We start from the raw sequence: 18,652 nt of genomic DNA, 5'->3' as shown, positions 1-18,652 counted from the left end.
CGCTTCTCTCTCCCTGCTGAATCTTGTGGAACTCTACTCACTGGTGAAGACCAGAATTACCACCTAAATTGTCCCAGATTTGAAGGGCTTCAAAACAAACTAATGGAGGACTAAATATCTTTATTTTAAAGACTGACAAGAAGGTCATTTTCCCAGTACCATATTACGTATTTGAAGGCAATGGAGTGGAATAATCTAGCTAGAAAAACCTCAGTCTTTGAAATCTAATTCTTCTTTTATGAACTAGAGCAGACGAAGTGCTCTATAGGCAGATAGGAGCAGCCTCACGGTCACAGGCCCTGGTCCTCATGGGGGACTTCAACCACTCTGACATCTGTTGGAGAGACAACACGGCAGGGCACAGGCAGTCCAGGAGGTTCCTGGAATGCGTGGATGACAACTTCCTCCTGCAGGCAATAGAGGAGCCGACAAGGAGGGGTGCCATGCTCGACCTTGTGCTCACCAACAGGGAGGGGCTGGTGGGGGATGTGAAACTAAAGGACAGCCTTGGCTGCAGCGACCATGACACGGTGGAGTTCAAGATCCACGGGGCAGCAAGGAAACTACATGGCAAGCTCTCTGCCCTAGACTTCAGGAAGGCGGACTTCGGCCTCTTCAGGGACCTGATGGGCCAAGTGCCATGGGAGGCGGCCCTGGAGGGAAGAGGGGCCCAGGAAAGTTGGTCCATATTCAAGGAGCAGCTCCTCCAAGCTCAGCAGAGGTGCATCCCAATGAAAAACAAGTCGGGCAAAAAGGCCAGGAGGCCGGCGTGGATGAGCCAAGGAGCTCCTGGACCAACTGAAAGTGAAAAAGGAAGCCTATAGAGGGTGGAAGTGGGGACAGGTAGCCTGGGAGGACTACAAAGAGGCTGCGCGAGTGGCCAGGGATAAGGTAAGGAAGGCCAAAGCCCTGGCAGAACTGAATCTGGCCAGGGATATAAAATGTAACAGGAAGAGCTTTTATAGGTACGTAGGGGACAAAAGAAAGTCCAGGGTAAATGTAGGCCCCCTCCAGAAGGGAACTGGTGTCCTGGTTACCCAGGACATGGAGAAGGCTGAGGTTCTCAATGACTTTTTTGCCTCAGTCTTCACCGACAAGAGTTCCTGTCCCACCGCCCAAGCTGTAGAAGGTGCAAGCAGGGACTGCGAGAATGAAGAACTGCCCATTGTACTCGAAGAGCAGGTTCGGGATCATCTGAGGAACCTGAAGGTGCACAAGTCCATGGGTCCTGATGAGATCCATCCTCGGGTCCTGAGGGAACTGTCGGATGAAGTTGCCAAGCCACTGGGCATCATATTTGAGAAGTCGTAGCAGTCTGGTGAGGTCCCCGATGACTGGAAGAGGGGGAACATAACCCCAATTTTTAAAAAGGGGAATAAGGAAGACCCAGGTAACTACAGGCTGGTCAGCCTCACCTCTGTGCCTGGCAAGGTCATGGAGCAGATTCTCCTGGAAACCATGCTAAGGCACATGGAGAGCAAGGAGGTGGTTGGTGACAGCCAACATGGCTTCACCAAGGGCAGATCGTGCCTAACCAATTTGGTGGCCTTCTATGACGGGGTGACGGCATCGGTGGACAAGGGACGAGCAACTGACATCATCTACCTGGACTTGTGCAAAGCTTTTGACACTGTCCTGCACGACATCCTTCTCTCTAAACTAGAGAGACATGGGTTTGATGGACGGACCACTTGGTGGATAAGGAGTTGGCTGGATGGCCGCACTCAGAGAGTGGTGGTCAACGGCTCGATGTCCAGGTGGAGACCGGTCACGAGTGGCGTCCCTCAGGGGTCCGTGTTGGGCCCGGCCCTGTTCAGCATCTTTGTCGGCGACATGGACAGTGGGATAGAGTGCACCCTCAGCAAGTTCGCCGACGACACCAAGCTGTGTGGTGCCGTCGACACGCTGGAAGGGAGGGATGCCATCCAGAGGGACCTGGACAGGCTGGAGAGGTGGGCCCCTGCCAGCCTCATGAAGTTCAACCAGGCCAAGTGCAAGGTCCTGCACCTGGGTCATGGCAATCCCAGGCACAAATACAGGCTGGGCAGGGAATGGATTGAGAGCAGCCCTGAGGAGAAGGACTCGGGAGTGCTGGTGGATGAGAAGCTTAACATGAGCAGGCAATGCGCCCTTGCGGCCCAGAAGGCCAACCGCATCCTGGGCTGCATCAAGAGAAGCGTGGCCAGCAGGTCGAGGGAGGTGATTCTCCCCCTCTACTCTGCCCTGGTGAGACCCCACCTGGAGTACTGTGTCCAGTTCTGGAGCCCCCAGCACAAGAAGGACATGGACCAGTTGGAGAAGGTCCAGAGGAGGGCCACGAAGATGATAAAAGGGCTGGAGCACCTCTCTTATGAGGACAGGCTGAGAGAGTTGGGGCTGTTCAGCCTGGAGAAGAGGAGGCTCCGGGGAGACCTGATAGCGGTCTTCCAGTACCTCAAGGGGGCCTACAAGGAAGATGGGGAAAGGCTGTTTAGTAGGGCCTGTTGCGATAGGACGAGAGGTAATGGTTTTAAAATAGAGGGGGGTAGATTTAGATTAGAAATTAGGAAAAAATTTTTTACGATGCGAGTTATAGAACACTGGAACAGGTTGCCCAGAAAGGTGGTGGAGGCCCCATCCCTGGAAATGTTCAAGGCCAGGCTGGATGAGGCTCTGAGCAACCTGACCTAGTCAGGGATGTCCCTGCTCCTTGCAGGGGGGTTGGACTAGATGACCTTTGAAGGTCCCTTCCAACCCTAACCATTCTATGATTCTATGATTCTAACTACCATAGGCTTTGCAGCTCATGGAGACTTGGAAGGTATGATATAGAGAAACTAACCATTCTTCAAGGTCTTCCACTCTGATGGATATACTACAAACAGATCTAATCTGTTAATGTAAAAGGATTAGGTTCTGCTTTTGTAGAATCTAAATGATCAAGATTTGTTTTTTTTGAAAATCCTCCTTTAGCCCTGAACTTTTCTTTCTGTTTTTTTTTTTTATGAAGAATTTTCCCTAACAAATCTCAAAGCCCTAAATCATACGCAGAATGTCAGAAAACTGTAGTGAAGAGTGGTGAAGTAGCTTGCATGGGGTCACTCACCAGAGGAGTGACAGAGCCAGGCATCTCCTGTGTTCTCAGCTCAGTGCTTTACGTCAACAGCAATGTTTCATTACTCGGTGGCTGCCTCTGTGGTATCCATGCTTGGGAACAGGCTCGCCGCCATAGGATCCACTTAATTCTCTCCAGTTCTGATAGTGAATTTCACCTGGAACTTTAGCAGTGCTATGGGAAAAGCAGAAATTTCTCTTTCCATCAGCTATATATTTGGCTGTATTTTATGAAACAGATGAGAAGAGCAGAGGATCAGCATATTTTCAACATATGACTTTCTGAAAATAGGAGCACACTTTAATTTGTACTCATCAATACTCATAGAGATGTCACTATTTTCATACCTATGGGAGAAATATCTGCTATGGAACCACTAACTGCTTCAATCCTCTTCATTTCCTTTTCTTACACAAATGGCTTTCAAGTTGTTTCTACTTCATCTTTCCTCCATATGATTCATCTGCCTACTTCTCACATTTATGCAAAAATTTTAGCATCAATCCTTGACTTTCATATTTGAGAATATTGTGTTGCTTAGCATTGGAAAAGTGTGCACCAGAGATTTAGATATGAATTTGTTACTTCTTGTTTTACATCTCCACAAAGTTTGTAGAACACGATGCTTCTTTTGTGAACAAGCAGTATGAGTTCTAAATTATTAAGTATGGAAATATGAGATAAAGACATATTTGGTAGCTTTTATTTTCTTTTGGAATTGTCAGAGAAATATAATTCATTTATGTTACTGCATGGTTTCTCCATGAAAAAGACTTGGTTTTTTTCCCTTCCTTAAATTTCAGAGTTACTGCTATTCATTTTGTGTCGTAGATATAGATATCTATAGATATAGATATAGACATTGTGTGTCTGTGATATAGAAAATAATTATATTGCATTTTAAATTTACATTACCTGTCCTAGTGATCATAAGCAACCTGTTGGATACCAAGTGTACTCTATACTGACAAGCTTACTGGTGAGAAGACGACTCATTTGTTCATGATAACATGATGAGATTTGGTTTACTGCTTTCCTGATATAGTCAGAATGTCTGGGAGCAAAAGTGTAGGTCATGCTCTTAATTATGTGGGAGACCTGTTTCAAGGGTTCTTTATTCCTACAGGGGTCATTTTCATGCAGCATTGAACAAGGGTCAGGAGTAATTCTCTCCACATATAATTTGGTGAATTTACTGAGTTGAACTGGTGATTTTGCTGATAAATGAGAGCCTAGCTCAGCAGAGTATTTAAATTCATTGCTGTTTAGCAGGGTACTTACACATATGCTTAACTTATAAAATGAGATTGAGTCCCAGAAGACTGAAAGAGCTTGCTTCAGTGGTTTGTTGAGCAGGGATCAACTTCTGAACTGTAACTGTAAAGAAAATCGGGAAGCCATAAAAGTTAAGGCGTGTTTCAGTGAGCAGCCAAAAGGTAGAAGCCTGCTTCAATGTGTTTGCTTCTTAGGAATGAGTGCGTATATGGATTCTTAGGGAGTGTGCTGCATCTTTTCTGCCAGGGGGGTTAATCACTTGGTCTCTTCTCTCCTGCTATCTGCCTGCTTCCAAAAAACTTAGTAATTCTTCACCTCTGTCCTTTTGAGTAGTTTTGTTGAAATTGGTCTAATGTTAGTAGAGAGAATGACAGACACACAGATATACTGATTGCATAATCCTTTTTTTTTAATTAAGGAACTAGGCATAGTTCCTTAATATATCTACCACTGCAAAATATATTTATTTCTAAGCATTTTATCCTATCTAATTTCAGTTATTGTGTTTGCCATTTCCTTTTGAGGCTTTTCCACTCTCCTTTTGCTTTGAATTTGGTCCATATTTCCTGTTGTTTCTAATTATACTCTCCTGCCTACCTGCTGTAGCAATTTTCTCTCCTTGACACTTAAATTCTTGAAATATTTGTGGAAAGTTAGCCCTTTCTGTTTCTTCTGCCTTTTAAACCTCACCTACTGGTTTTTTTTTTTCAGAAAATCACCAACCTACTTTCTGCTCTTCTTGATGTTACTTCAAGTATTGCACATCCAGGCCCTCTGAAAATATGGCAGATTATTTCTTCTACCATTTTCAGAAAAACTTATCCACTTCCTTCAATTTTTGTGGCTCTTATTTGCACCTTATGCTGCCATGCAATGAAAGCATAACTATAGTCAAGCAACTTGAGTAAAGCAAAAGGAAAACCATGCCTAAAAGCCTGTTTATATTCACAGACTGTAGTGATAGTTTTGGCAGTGCTGTGCTTTAATTCATCATGTCATTTGCTTGCTTTTATTACTCATAACAGCTGCATGTTGGATTTATCCACACATATTCCAAGAATCATGCTAGTTATGAGGTTTGAAGTACGTGGCCTATCTGAATTTTCCACCTTGCTTGCTTGGAGGAGAAATTTTAAGTCTACATTTCTTGGTGATCATGTGTTCCAGTTAGTACCCCTTGAGGATTTTCCATTCCAGTGAAAGGAGAGTAGTGTGTATATTTGCAATGATTTCATGTTAGCCTTGCAAGGAGAGAGAGTTTGCATTCAGTTAAGACATTAGAGACTCAGAATTTGACTATGAAACTATACTGCAATAGCAGTAGAGACAATAATTCAAGCAATCTAATATTTAGGTGTCTGCCGTGAAACAAAATCCTAGTTGTGTTCTGATACACAACTTTTTCACCTCTGATCTCATTATCCTTTTTTTTGTAAAGTTCTGCTATTCATAAAGGGAGATCTGATTCACAAATGTTGATAAGGGTGGCAAATTTTGCAACACCTCTGAGGAGAAATTGATTTTCATTTACTGCTTTTCCCCATTCTGTGAATGATTTATGAACCTGTTGAAAACATTAATGATTACTAGAATTGCTGAATTCATAATTATAATAATTAGGGTCTCTCTTGCCCTGTCTCCAGTTCAATAAAATCGATATGTCTTTTTAAAGGGCTGGATGTACATCTTTGCACTGTCAATTATAAATATTTCTAAGTACAGTCGTGAGATTCTTACAAGTAGAAGCAATGCAATTTGTGCTGCTGCTCAGCCCCCAGACTTGGTGGTTATTTCCCACAGCATCTTCCTTTAAGATCCAAGATTAGCATCTTGAAACATATCAGTAAAAGTGATTTTAAAGCCCAAATTACATTATATGGAAATTTGCCAAGGAGTAAGACATCCTTACTCTCGATAGGTGATGTTTCTTATTTGCATCAGCACATTTCCTTAGTATTTCATGAAACATTTCCCTAATTCATGCCATATCTGTTTTTCTCTCTCCTCCAGTGTTCTAGTTATTAGTTTCATTGCATTATTATTTTGACTAAATGAGTGCTTTACTTTTGGAAATGGCAAACAACTGTTGGTTGCATTCTGGCAGTGTATTGAGATAAGGTACTGAGAACCTACCATTTTTCAGCCTGCCTATTTAGATCAGTGAATATTTAAAGTCCACCTAAATTTATCTGCAGAAATGTAGTTCTTCAGTTTACAGCTATATTGGGGTAGGGAAGGAATTGTTTGACTGGAGGTGATTTGAGGACACAGAAACCTGGAAGGAATAATTTTGAATGAAGGAGCCATTATCAGCCATTACATGTTTCCAGAAGGTCTGCAGAGTTATTTAATGTTTTGCTTTGAGCACGTGTAGTAGGAAGTGGAGCTGCATTTGACTGTACTATCCATTTCAACATCTGGAATGTGCTATGGTCCAGTCACTCTGAGCAATGTCTCATAGAAGGCTTCAGTTCCAGCCAGAGTGGCTCCTCTTAGTGCTTTAACTGTTAGAATAATCAGGTTCTGGAAGAGCCTTTCAGGAGAATAGGGATTTAAAATCCCTAAGTGCTTTTAAAATGGAGCTTGATAAGTTTATTAGGAGATTATGTGATATGATGGTTACAGTACCAGGGAACTATCCATATAAACCAAGATATCTTCCTGTCCAGACCAGCAGCTCTGTGCTCAATTTTTTTCATCTGGAATGAATGATCATAGCTTTTGTATGGACTGTTGGTCTTTGTGTTTGCTTTAGCAGCTCCTGGAGCATTTGCATAAACAAGATTAGGATTGCTTGGTGAGTGATTGCTGATGATCAGATAAAGAAGGTGGACCAAAGGATGGTAGCTGAGTGTACTCACATGTATAAATCAGTGCAACTTGTTGCTATTATCTACACTGTTTTTTACCCTGGGGATAGTTTGCTGGTCTCGGTACACTTTCTGTTGGATAATTCTCTGCACCATAATAGCCACAATCATAACTTGCCCTTACTATTTTCTTCATTATAATTCCTCAGAGAGTACCCAAGGATTTCCAGGACATATGTATCCCCTTATATCTCACCAATCCTTCTAGGCTAAGGTGCACCTCCACTTTGGGCTCAAAGTAGTGAAAAATCAGGTGCATCAACACTGGATACAATGAGACCCAAACTTATGACCCTGCTTGACTTAATGGAACAGTTCATGCTAATGAGAACATAGGTTTTGTGAGCTTTTGAACTCCCACAGTTTTTAATGTCACAAGTACATAAAAAACTGTGATTTGATTTGACAGGACCTAGGACTCATCTGCAGACCTGTATCATCATCCTGTCTGTATGATTTCATCATGGCTATCAGATTACCCCAAGGTGTACAGAGGGGAAACTTCTGCTCAGATATGGAAATTGTACCACAGCTGGAGCAGGGAAGGGGTACTGTATCTTGATCGCTACAGCCAAAGCGATTCAGTGAGTGTACCTCTTAGCCTACCAGGTCAAGGTTGAAATATGTTGATAGAGCAAAGCAAATGTACGTACTGCAGTGTATGACCAGAGATATCTATTCCATGCTGCCAACTTGAACGTGTATGATATACAAAACAGAGATCAATATTTGCATAGGCACTTACAGTCATCTTCAGCTGATAAAAATTGGCAGAGAGCAACGTGGCTTTATGTGTGTCCATATAATTCCCAAAATAGTTACATTTTACTAAACTTTTAATATTTACATTGTCAATCAGGTCTTTAGGCCCTTTTCTGTATTGTATGCTTTTTTCGTGAGGGTCTTATTTCCCCTTATAGTACAGCAGATACTAACGACATTGATGAATTAAATGCTGCATTTTAAGCAACTTGGCTGTGCTAAAGCTCACAAGTGCTGTGCAGCTAGCAAATGAGATTGTGAAGGTGAATGGATGAAAAGCAGAGGTGTCAGTTTTCTGTTTAGTGCTGGTGATCAGATACTGTTCTGCTGTAGGACAGACAGTCTTGGAAATAGCCTGGCAGAGAATGATATTATAATTTTCAGGTTTTAGTAACTGTAGTCTCTTGATATCACCTTTCTTATCATGCCTGCAAGTCCATTATTTTCACCATAAGAATTTGTTTGTGAAAGGTGCTTTCTCATCATTGCCTATTAACACTGTTGTTCAATTAAACTTGGATAGAATAGTTTGTAAAATCACTTGTGGTGGAAGAGAACAGAAGCCTCACAAACATCAACATGACTTCTAGTTACTTGGTCATGCCCAAGTTTCAAATCTTTGAACTTGGAAGAGAAGATTGTTATGCCTGCCTGTGTCCCTTACACATGGATGTTAGCGCATGAAGTGCAGGTCTAAGCGCTCAGGCTATCCCAGCATTTCCACAAGATCACAAAAAGTGCTCTAAATAATATACCTCTTTGGAAAACCATGTGAGAAAAATTAAACCATTCAAACTTAAGCCAACAGTGAAATTGGCCCTGCTTTGAGAAAGGCATTAGACCAGATGGCTTTCAGAGGTCCCTTCCAACCAAGATTACCCTTTAACTCTGTGATTTAAAAATATATTTCAGCCTAAAGCTCTTTCAAAAAGCTCGAGTGGAGGAGGGGAGACAGTTTATTTTTCATGTTATTACTTAAAAATAAAAAAAAAAGAAAATAGATTCTGGAAGCTTCTTTTATTTTAATATTAAGAAAGCCTGAAAGCATTTCTTTCTTAATTCTAAACTTGGCAGATACTGAACATTGGGGCAAAGAAAACATCTTTTTTTTTTCAGTTAAAAAGAACTTTGCACTTTTGCAAGATGTATGAGTTCGGCAGAAATACTTGCTGAATAGTTCACGGCAGAGGAAGTTCCCATAGTTGAGGATACTAATCTCACTATTGTATGTGTCTTGGGAGATCTCTCCAAAGAAGCTAATAATTGTGAAATACATTAAGGCTTTGAGTCTTGTGAAATGTAATACTGCTTTTATATATAATTGCATTTATTGAACTCGTGTGGACACTAGTAAGCAAGGCATAAAAAAGGTATGTGTTAGATCTCACCTTGGAGACATGAATGGAGCTACATGCTAAAATACTGGATCTTCCACTCTGGATTTAAGACTAAAATTAACTTCTTTAAAAGTGGATAGGGGAGATAACTTTAACATAGTTTTGGATTCCAGAGTTAAATGACCAAGATGGGCATCAAGGAGAGCAGCTGCTGTCTGAAGCATGGATCATAAAGCAGCAAAATGCTGCATCTTTCATGCGAGTGTGGAAATAGTAACTTAGCCTGGTAAAGTATCACTTCTCAGGAAGACTTACTCTAGAAGTACCTTTTAGACCAGTTTCTCAACGTTTTCAGGCTGGTGGTTCCTTACTTGAACCTTTTGAAATGTATTACATTTCCTACAAAAGTAAAAATGAGCACTTTATCAATGGCAGCCATGATAAGCTTATATAAGAGATTTATTAGGTGTGTATTTCAAAAGATGAGCAAGAGCATGATCATGAAAGGAAATAACAAGTGGAGTTCAGGGAGTAAGATTTTTAGTCTTCAGCATCTCATAGACTCTTTGATTGCTTCTACCTAGAACTATGATCACTGCCTGGAAAATGTTGGTATAGATCCTGTGATAGGCACTCTGTAGATGACAGAATTAGGGCTGTTTATACATATTCTGTGTGTTGCCTTTTGCAGAGGGATGGATCTCATAGGAACACAGTCAATAACTGGATTATCTCTTTGTTAAACTCAATTTTGCTTAACCTTACTTGGGCTAGTTTGGCAACAAAGGATTGAGGTAAGTCACAGACTCAGCGAGTGCCTCCTGCAAGGGCACATACATCCATGAGAGGCAAGGACTTCCCTTGGGCTTGTGCATGGTCATCGTTGGAACAAAGCCCTATTGCCTTTGTTAAACAAAGTTTTTGAACTCAAGGGAAGCTTTCTTGTAAAGCACATACACAGACAACTTTGCCTATACGGTTGCTTTTGCCTGTCAGCGATAAATAATTACTAAAAAAGACTTGACTTGAGTTCAGCAAGTCTAATCCCACATATATTTATGCAGAAGTATAAATTTGCTATTCATGTATATAATGGGTTTTAGGTGGATAAATATTTGTGGGATGAGGAATGAATTTTGCTGCAGGATAGTATACTGAACGCAGTGCTTGGTCTCATGATTTAGTATGCTGGGATTACTCAGTAGCAAATATTTGCAGCTCTGGCCCTGTAATTTTTTAGTGTGAAAATACTGGGTCTCACTCCCTGCTGATCAGTGTTAAGTTTGTGCGACACCTCCCATGCAGCAAAAGGTTTCTTTCATTTTCAGGAGACAGTAATAGTGAGGTGGTAGCGACAGTGTTAATAGTCTGGGAAACTGTAATGTGAATGAAATATCTAAGTCCTTTTTTAGGAACACTGAAGACAAGTATTGATCTAAAGGCTTAGGTCTGGAGGTCAGATTCCTATAGCTCTGCCGGTACTGGGCAACCGAGGATATGGATCCAACCCATCACTTCCATGTGTACTGAAGTGTTACTTAATTGGTTTTCATACATGTAAAATGACTGTTATGTTTTCTTTCTCCTATTTCTTGCTTTTGTCACTTAAGACAACAATCATCACTTTCTGCAGTTGCCTTGTACAGTGTAGTCTAAGCCTTGGATGGATTCTGTAGAAACGTTACAAATTAATAACAATCATTTGTGGCTGTATGCCTGGTTTCCTCTTTTGCAGTTTTATCACGCTTATATTTGAGTTATGTTAAATTTATTGTTATTTTTATGCTGAGGAAAATACAAAACAGCAGGCAGAGAAACCCAGATTGACAATGTGTTTGCAGTGTTTGATTAGACTTTGTACTGTCAGGAAAACTGGTTTCTTAGCCCTGCAATTCAATCCCACCTGCATAGTAACTGTGGTTATTCTGCTATTGCCTCATGATTGGGCTACTTCAAAAGTACTTGATGTTTACTGGCTACTGTGTTGAATAATTTATTGAATGATTATTAGACTGGATGTAATAAAGTCAATGTTGATTTACCATTCCCTTAGCATACTGTGGTAAATGGTCGCGGGATTTACTATGTCAAGAGATGCTCAGAGTGATGGTTCTGGACTGAAATGCTGACTTGGTAGGAAATTATGTTTTAAATTTATATTCCATTAAAAGGTTTGCTAATTTTTACCCACTTTTGAATGGTTTGAGTTATTTTGGAAAAGTGCTATCAACAGCTGGAAAATTGAATAGTGAATAATTTATTTGAAAATAGAAAAAAAAAAGCCAAATAAATAATTCAGCAAATATTTCTTAAACAACACTGCTAATGTCACGCTCCAGAGAGATGGATCATTTTTCTAAAATAACTTTATTACATGATTAGTAGACTCTCTTTTTTGTGATTTTTCTTGCTAGTTGGTTTACTTCATACACTGATTCCTGAAGAAAAATGACTTTTCAGCCCACCCATCACTGAATTTTTAATAGTAAGATGACAATGAATAAAATTAAATTTTAATGTACTGCTGTATGTATCACCTTATCTTGATATATCAATGGTGAATAATGATCTTTGCTGTAATGCAGTAGGCTAGATTCTACAGATATTGTTTTTGTATAATACCCTCTCTGACCTTGGGAAGGTCCGAGCCCCAAGCAGCACGCCTCACTTTTCTGTCTAAAATATTTCTTCGATTTTGTTACTGGCTTAGACTGAGCCCATGGACTGATGCGTATAGTATGTGTGTATACCAGTTCACTGGCAACATATGGTGTGCTGTTTAGTTGCTTTTGTTTTAATAAAATTCTGAATTTTTGGGTAAACTCAGGCATTCTGTTTTCAACTGCAAAGCAGGGGTGGAAATCCTGCTAGCCTTGCCAACTAGATTCATACCTGCTGAATGGATTTCAGAGATCAAGCGCTTAGGTCCTGGAGCCAAGCCAGCTCCTCAGCTGATGAAAGGCAATATGATGCTCTTAACGTGTCATATTTAATGTCAAACCTTGCAACATTTTATTTTTACCTTAAATCCTAGTAGAAGGAATAAAATAGTTCACTGAAATTCTGCAATTTTTATCCTGTATAAAATCTTTTCCAAAAATGCTGGGAAATATTCTTTGATTGCTGTCTAGTTCAGAAACCAGAAGGAAACCATTAATCAAGCAGATTAATGAAAATAAAGAATGTCTCTTTGCCTGTAGGATTATTTTGAGGACTTTTAGCTTACGGTTTTTGTACACATGAGACTGATGAAAGAACACCAACCTGGAGACATAAAGGTTCCAAAGACTACCCATCAGCAGTGGAATGCTTTTCTCAGCTTTGCCTTCCCATATTGTATTGAAGAGTTCAAATCCTGCCTGCAGCAGAGGTGTTTGTGTGCGTTGTCTTAGGGTAGACCTGCACTGGAAGCCTTTAAAGGCAGCATGTTTTGATTGCTGAGGTTAAAAATAAAATACAAAAAAAATACATTAAAATGAGATTAAATGTGAATGTAAAGTTTACAGCCATCATCGCCTCTTGCAGAGGAGTTTTAAAATCACCCCTGGCTGAATTGGAAGAAGTTATCAGCACTTCCAAAGCAATGGCTTATTGCATGGTGATGAGCACCAGAGACAAGTCCAAATAAATCAGCCTACCATAACACCTGATGTTCCTTTCTCATTCTGTGCTTTTTATTCCTCAGATATCTGTATTATGGTCTCCTTGTCAGTGATCCCACATTTTTTACTTACATATCCTATACACGTAACTTCTAGGATACTATCAAACATGCCAAGCAGAAGTAGTTTATTGCGTTGCAAGTACCTGTTTATGCAGAAGAGATGTGATCTCCATCTCTCTGGTAAATATGGAGAGGAATGCAAATGCGTCACCTGCCACAACAGTTCGACTCTCGTGTAAAGGCTTCTTAAAATAAACAAAAAAACAAATACAATTATGCACTTTCCTGAAACCAGAGCTGTCGGTATTTGTTAAGAATTCAGCAAAGACTAGACAGGCAATCTTTTCTCGATGAAGATAAACTGAAAGTTTATCAGGATACTTTCCTGACTACTTGAAATGTTGGTGGAAGGATTGACTCAATTTAGAAGGAAGTTTGGACCTGTATTTTCTTTTTTTCACTGTTGTTTACACTAGCTCTGTTTCCCATTAATCTGGATTGTTCAGGTGCTTCTCACAAAGCACCAAGCCTCCTTGTTTATTTTTCTATCATTTTCCTTTTATCTACATTTCATGGAAGTTCGTTTTCTACTTTCCTATCTCTTGCATCCTTCTGCAACAGGTAATTCTTCTTTTTCTCTGTGTGATTTAAAAAAAAAATTTCTTCTACTTTTATCTCACTCAAAATCTGTTTAGGGGGAAGACAATATGTTACTCAGTTGCCTGCTTTCAGTAGCATTCCAAAATGGATAAAGTCTATGGGCTTCTGGCACTGCTAGGGATATGCTGCTACAGAGGAGCATAAGCGTAATGATTGTGCACTACAGGGGAGCTCTAAGGTTGGAGAGAGATTATTAAGCAGAAGAGGTACAAAAAAGCAAATATTCTGAAGGAAAGGCTGATTCTCTAGTGGTCCTTTGAATTTCCTGTGACTTCCTCATGTTTGGTTAGGAAACAAGTACTCTTTCGTGATAATTTTAGCAGTAATGTCTTTCAGTTCCAAAAGGGATGGGCAAAAAAAGTTTGTAAAACTGCTCTTAGTGAAATTGTTTAAATTCTGAAGAAAATACCATAGAAAAACCTTTTCACAAAAAAAAAATATATCAGAAATGAGTTGTTTCAGAAAATTGTGGAGTTTTGTTACAAAATGGTAATGTTTTATTTTCTAGGCTCTTTGTTGTGCCTTTATTCTACAGCTTGTATTTTTAATATTATTTCCTACCACACAACGAAGAAGTTATATTTAACAAGTACTGCCACTGCTGGCTCTGTAGAGTGGATAGATGGCAGCAACCCTTAAAACCTTTCTGCAGCCCAACTGATAGAGCTGGAAATAGCTGGTATTTTAATCTGGTATGACAACATAGTGTACTATCTTACTTTTACCCAAAGATTTGTACTTTTTAAAATCACTTTCTTTCCGAAATGCCGCCTTATTCCACTTTGTGTGTGTTTAAATCATCTTATACACTTTGTCTTGTATAAATCATCTTATCTCTCTTTTTATAAGAGTCTTTTTCAGTTTAATTTTCTCTCCTCTAAAATGGGGATAACTGTTTTCACAAACTCCCTCAGGTCTCATGGGGTCAGCTGTGCAAACATTGTCAGCTGTGCCTCCCCTTTCTGATGTTATAAAGTTTTTTCAGTTATCCCTGGAAACATTTCTTCCTTTTCTGAGCACTACTGTTCCACCTCTCAGCCTGACCTGTGCAGCGTTTCAGGCCACAGAGTCTTTTGATACTGTGCAAGGGATATGCTGGAAACCTGGGTACACATGTGGAGTAACGATTACCTTCTTTCTCTCTTCTCCCCAGGGCTCTTTCATTAACAGTCCTATGATACACCTTATTTAGCATATTCATGGCTTTAGGCTTCTTGTGTCCGTTATAGCTTTCTAAAGACAGTGATAAAACTTTATACGTTTTATTATGAGAAGCATTACACATCCAGTCGTTTTTGTAGGTTCAGAATGAATCTTGTGAGCGTTATATAAAGATCAAAGCCGATAACACAGCTAGTGAAATCAGGAATGGGATACTTGAATTGGCTAACACTGCCAACATGCAGTAGCTATTCTTGGGTTTACAGAGTCTCTTCTTGAAAACTATGTCTTGCAGGGCATAGCATCCCTAGAGACCCAGAAGAGTGCCTGGATCTTTGTCTAAAGAAACTTGACATAATGGCACAAGTGTTACCAACTGGCCAAGGGCCTTGACACCAGCCTCTCGGATTTACAAGGACTGTTAGGCAAAAAGGGCAGAAGATTTTTTTTTTTTTAATTTTACCTTGGTCAGGGTTGTATCAGAAGACACAGGTGCAGAATGGCTCTGTGGAGGTAGGAAATACTCCCCTAGAGACAGGACAGAGTTTCCCATCATTCTTAATTTGTCAGAGCTGCTTGATCTTCTGTTAGACAGGAAATAAAAGGCAGATTAAGAAATACTGCATGACCGTGCCTGTGCTGTCTTGGCTGACAGGAAGAAAGACCAGACTATCCATTCCAATGAAGTTTTCCTTTTTTTTCTTGTCTTTGTTGTCTTCAGGTTGGGCTCAGACCCTTTAAAAATGTGTCTACATGGCTCACAGCTCAGCATGTCTCTGTTCACAAGGAGAGTTTATGGGCACCATAGAGAACGCCATTACAGTTCTATAATAACTATAAGCAGCAAAACCCCATGTGGAGGATTTGACTTTAAATTAGCACCAAGAACTGTTTCCCTGACCACTCTTCAACTCAATTTGGATTGCTGTTTTGAACCTTTGGGTTTGTCCATTCTAAACTTTCTAATTGTGTAGCCTCTCATCTTGTAACTAACCCTGTTGCTGTACTCCTGATAGCAATACTGGTTTCAGTGCTAGCAAAGACAAGCTGCCAACATGCTATTGCATTATAGGGACCATAAAGTGTATGATTGCCTTGAGGAGGATCAGGCACTGCATCATTTCAAGTAGCAGTGGCTGACTACCCTGTAGAAATATTCCTATTGCACCAAGCAGCCTTGACTTTAAAACAAAAGCCACAAATATTTTTATGTGGCTGAACTCCAGTAATGAATTGTATTTGTCCAAATTTCTCCATTTACATTTTTTACCTGTATTTTCTGAAGGGTAACTTTTTTTGCTGACTTCTCTATTGAAATATTTAAATTGCTAAATACTGCTTAGGAAGGCTGTAAACTGGGGACACAGATCCATGGGACTTGTACATGGAAGGGTCATCATAGTAGGTGATGAGTAAAGTAATTAAACAAAAGTTCCTGACCTGGAGCTGACAGCTCAGGTCTGATCATAGGTCATGCAATACTTTCACATTTTTTTTTAATATATCTTCCACAACGGTAATGAGATTCTTATCGATTTTGGAGGTGCTTTGTAATCTTGTCTTTTGGAAGCATTTAGTATTTCTAAGAGGAACTAGTACAAATTATTTCTATCAAAATTACATTTGGTAGCAAAGTGGGGTGGTTTTTTTTTTTTTTCTACAAGAAATGCTTCATTAAAATACCTACTTTAAAGGAGAAAATAATGGAAATATTTTCCATTATTTTGGCGTTACTGTAATTGTGCCATACGGAAGCTGTAGTTCAAGAATATAAGGACCATGCTCCACTTCTCCTCCCCCATCTTTTCCTCCCTCCTTCATTTTCCTGTATCCTAATCACTTTTCTCCTTTTCTTCTAATCCTAACTTACCTGGAAAAGATTAATCTGATTGCCTTTTTTGACAAACATTTGTTTTTTTTTTTTCTGTGCTATTCTGCCCTGCAGTCCCCTCCTGTGCAGCAGCCCCTCACTGCTGCTATAGGACACCTTTCTGGTGAGAGCATCAATTTTACAAAGCCGGTGACTGGTAGTAGCAGACACCAGTGCAATAACAAAGGAAGGCACCCTGAATAGAATCACAAACCCAAGGTTCATTACATGAAGATTCAATTAGTTCTTTAAACACAGAAACTGTGATAGAACATACTGTACAAAACAGGATCACTGCCAAGTATTTATAGGCAATGCATTGCCCGTTCCTGCTCGTACAATTAAGGTAACTGAGTTTCAATAGTCACAGCTGCATAAAGCAGCTTTCTGATCCTACCTAGGTCAGCATGAAATAAGACTGCATTCAGTGCTACTTTAGAAATTGTGGTGGTTTTTTTTTTTTTTTTCCTTGCCATGAAGAAATGAGAAATTGAACACAATGTGTTCCATTCTGGAAACACAGAGGCTCCTTTTAAATTCCATGCAGGACAGCAAGAACTCAATGCATCCATTAAAATCCAAATCTTAAAGATGATCATTATACTCTTCAAGCAGTAGCTTTGGATAAATCATTGAATTTAGCCAGTGTGATAAAAATCTCAGTATTTTGGGAAGAATCCCAAACTGGTGCTGTTGTCATAACTGGTCTTCATTGAAAATATGTCTGGTTTTAGCTCTTTTTTCCACAGCAGCTGGGAAAAGCTGCTGGGTTCAGGGCACATTCTGCAATTCTCTAATCAGTTGCTGAAATGTTTCCTCTTTCCTCTAGTTGCACTCTCCAACACAAGTAGCTTGTGACACTTCAGTGTTGTGTCATTCTTTCTGTCCTCGAGTGTTATTCCACTGAAAGAAATTCTGCTCCTTCCTTTCCCCTCCACACAAACTCTGAAGATCTGTTGAGCTTTCAATGCATCAGAAGTAAAAACACTGTCATTCTCAATGTCCCTTGGATTTCTGTACCGCTAAGAAATTCTGCATTCCTCAACAACTTCACAGTAAATTGAATATTTTCTTGTCTCTATAAATGCCGCTGGACTATGGAGCTCACCTTGCCAAGATACAGAATAAAAACTTCACTGCATTGCTTTGTATGCAGTAGCTGACTTTGTAACAAGCTTTGCAGGATTTACATCAATGAGCCCCTTTCCAATTTTGCCTCTTTACATTTCTGCTTTCTGTTATTCATTTATAAAAACCACGTAACCTTAGGAAGGACAGCATGTAAAAAGAGAGTGGCGTTGATAAGGTAAGAGTAACCCCACTGTTGCCAGAGTATCCTGGAGAATCACATCCAGTAACTCTGTTCTTTTCTAGTGTTGTTTTTTTTTTTTTTTTACCCAAAGATCCTGGCAGGATTGGCCAGTGTTAAATAATCCAGTTTTGTAATTCTCCTCTCCTGCAACAAGGTAAATTATCTGTAATTCCTAGTTTAGCAAAGGACAAGAAGAGCTTCAGACAGACATTCACAGCAAGATAGCAGTACAGCCGAAAATTAATTCCATGTTTTCCAATCCTCTGCTCCCTGCTGCCCTGGTTCATGGACCCCCTCCTGAGCTTTGACCGCTCTTCCATGCTTTTTTTTTTGAAAAGCAGAAAATAATTTTAATGGAGTGGTTTCCCATTTCAGGGAGTGATTCCCTTTAGATTTGCTCATGTGTTGCTTTAACAGGGAGGAAATACAATATCCTCGTTAAAAAGGAGAGCCTCAGAGTCAGGATTTTTAGACTGTAGTTTCAGCATTAGCTTTACCGTGATTTGTTTTTGTTTCTCCATCTGTAAAATGGAGCGGTGCTTGGCAATCCATATCTCAGAGTGTTACTAAGCCACTTGAATGTATGGGAAATACCCTAAAATCTTAAGACAAATTCAAATTATTAATTCATTATTAAATCCATCATC

At 40.0% G+C, this 18,652-nt stretch overlaps 1 protein-coding gene across 1 annotated transcript in view; it reads left to right on the top strand.

Moving 5' to 3' along the window:
- Nucleotides 1-18,652, top strand: part of TMEM132D (transmembrane protein 132D) — a 257,878-nt gene that overhangs the window by 143,130 nt on the left and 96,096 nt on the right. The gene's annotated exons all lie outside the window — the stretch shown is intronic.

Source organism: Chlamydotis macqueenii, chromosome 17, assembly GCF_036417535.1.
Source record: "Chlamydotis macqueenii isolate bChlMac1 chromosome 17, bChlMac1.mat, whole genome shotgun sequence".
NCBI classification, from domain to species: domain Eukaryota; kingdom Metazoa; phylum Chordata; class Aves; order Otidiformes; family Otididae; genus Chlamydotis; species Chlamydotis macqueenii.
The sequence above is the reverse complement of the archived record's forward strand: the minus strand, read 5'-3'. Positions and strand labels throughout refer to the sequence as shown.